Source organism: Babylonia areolata, unplaced genomic scaffold (assembly GCF_041734735.1).
Source record: "Babylonia areolata isolate BAREFJ2019XMU unplaced genomic scaffold, ASM4173473v1 tig00007490, whole genome shotgun sequence".
NCBI lineage: Eukaryota > Metazoa > Mollusca > Gastropoda > Neogastropoda > Buccinidae > Babylonia > Babylonia areolata.
Genome location: NW_027468471.1, coordinates 7,501 through 10,000, shown reverse-complemented (window position 1 = coordinate 10,000; position 2,500 = coordinate 7,501).

Below are 2,500 nucleotides of genomic sequence, written 5' to 3'. Positions count from 1 at the left end.
TGAATCCTTCCGGCGCTGTGAAAAAAAAAGACCAAAAAAAAGACCTGGTCGTCAACGCCTGCTCCTGTCCATGCCAAACGGCGTTTTCCTCTCAACTTTGGCATGCTCGCTGAGGAAAAGGCAGGTAAAGGTTGTGGATAAAAAGTAAACGCGCTGTGGAGAATTGCCCAAATCGTTCAGGCGCCGTGAAAAAAAGAAAGACGTAGTCGTCAACGTCTGGTCCCGTCAATGGCGAAGGGCGTTTTCTCTCAACTTTGGCATGCTCGCTGAGGAAAAGGCAGGTAAAGGTTGTGGATAAAAGTCCGAAGAACCTCGCTACAATTGCCAAAATCTTTCCGCTGCCATTCAAAAATGGACTACTCCTCCACACCTCCTCCCGTCCATGCCAAACGGCGTTTTCTCTCAACTTTGGCATGCTCGGAGAGAAAAAAAGGCAGGTAAAGGTTGTGGATAAAAAAGTAAAAAATTGCCAAAATACTTTCTGGGCCCTCAAAAAAAGGCCTACTCCTCAACGCCTGCTCCCGTCCATGCCGAACCGCGTTTTCTATCAACTTTGGCATGCTCGGAGAGAGAAAAAAGGAAAAAAAGAAAAAAAAGGTCCAGTAAAGGTTGTGGATAAAAGTAACCGGCTTTGGAGAATTGCCTGAATCCTTCCGGCGCTGTGAAAAAAAAAGACCAAAAAAAAGACCTGGTCGTCAACGCCTGCTCCTGTCCATGCCAAACGGCGTTTTCCTCTCAACTTTGGCATGCTCGCTGAGGAAAAGGCAGGTAAAGGTTGTGGATAAAAAGTAAACGCGCTGTGGAGAATTGCCCAAATCGTTCAGGCGCCGTGAAAAAAAGAAAGACGTAGTCGTCAACGTCTGGTCCCGTCAATGGCGAAGGGCGTTTTCTCTCAACTTTGGCATGCTCGCTGAGGAAAAGGCAGGTAAAGGTTGTGGATAAAAGTCCGAAGAACCTCGCTACAATTGCCAAAATCTTTCCGCTGCCATTCAAAAATGGACTACTCCTCCACACCTCCTCCCGTCCATGCCAAACGGCGTTTTCTCTCAACTTTGGCATGCTCGGAGAGAAAAAAAGGCAGGTAAAGGTTGTGGATAAAAAAGTAAAAAATTGCCAAAATACTTTCTGGGCCCTCAAAAAAAGGCCTACTCCTCAACGCCTGCTCCCGTCCATGCCGAACCGCGTTTTCTATCAACTTTGGCATGCTCGGAGAGAGAAAAAAGGAAAAAAAGAAAAAAAAGGTCCAGTAAAGGTTGTGGATAAAAGTAACCGGCTTTGGAGAATTGCCTGAATCCTTCCGGCGCTGTGAAAAAAAAAGACCAAAAAAAAGACCTGGTCGTCAACGCCTGCTCCTGTCCATGCCAAACGGCGTTTTCCTCTCAACTTTGGCATGCTCGCTGAGGAAAAGGCAGGTAAAGGTTGTGGATAAAAAGTAAACGCGCTGTGGAGAATTGCCCAAATCGTTCAGGCGCCGTGAAAAAAAGAAAGACGTAGTCGTCAACGTCTGGTCCCGTCAATGGCGAAGGGCGTTTTCTCTCAACTTTGGCATGCTCGCTGAGGAAAAGGCAGGTAAAGGTTGTGGATAAAAGTCCGAAGAACCTCGCTACAATTGCCAAAATCTTTCCGCTGCCATTCAAAAATGGACTACTCCTCCACACCTCCTCCCGTCCATGCCAAACGGCGTTTTCTCTCAACTTTGGCATGCTCGGAGAGAAAAAAAGGCAGGTAAAGGTTGTGGATAAAAAAGTAAAAAATTGCCAAAATACTTTCTGGGCCCTCAAAAAAAGGCCTACTCCTCAACGCCTGCTCCCGTCCATGCCGAACCGCGTTTTCTATCAACTTTGGCATGCTCGGAGAGAGAAAAAAGGAAAAAAAGAAAAAAAAGGTCCAGTAAAGGTTGTGGATAAAAGTAACCGGCTTTGGAGAATTGCCTGAATCCTTCCGGCGCTGTGAAAAAAAAAGACCAAAAAAAAGACCTGGTCGTCAACGCCTGCTCCTGTCCATGCCAAACGGCGTTTTCCTCTCAACTTTGGCATGCTCGCTGAGGAAAAGGCAGGTAAAGGTTGTGGATAAAAAGTAAACGCGCTGTGGAGAATTGCCCAAATCGTTCAGGCGCCGTGAAAAAAAGAAAGACGTAGTCGTCAACGTCTGGTCCCGTCAATGGCGAAGGGCGTTTTCTCTCAACTTTGGCATGCTCGCTGAGGAAAAGGCAGGTAAAGGTTGTGGATAAAAGTCCGAAGAACCTCGCTACAATTGCCAAAATCTTTCCGCTGCCATTCAAAAATGGACTACTCCTCCACACCTCCTCCCGTCCATGCCAAACGGCGTTTTCTCTCAACTTTGGCATGCTCGGAGAGAAAAAAAGGCAGGTAAAGGTTGTGGATAAAAAAGTAAAAAATTGCCAAAATACTTTCTGGGCCCTCAAAAAAAGGCCTACTCCTCAACGCCTGCTCCCGTCCATGCCGAACCGCGTTTTCTATCAACTTTGGCATGCTCGGAG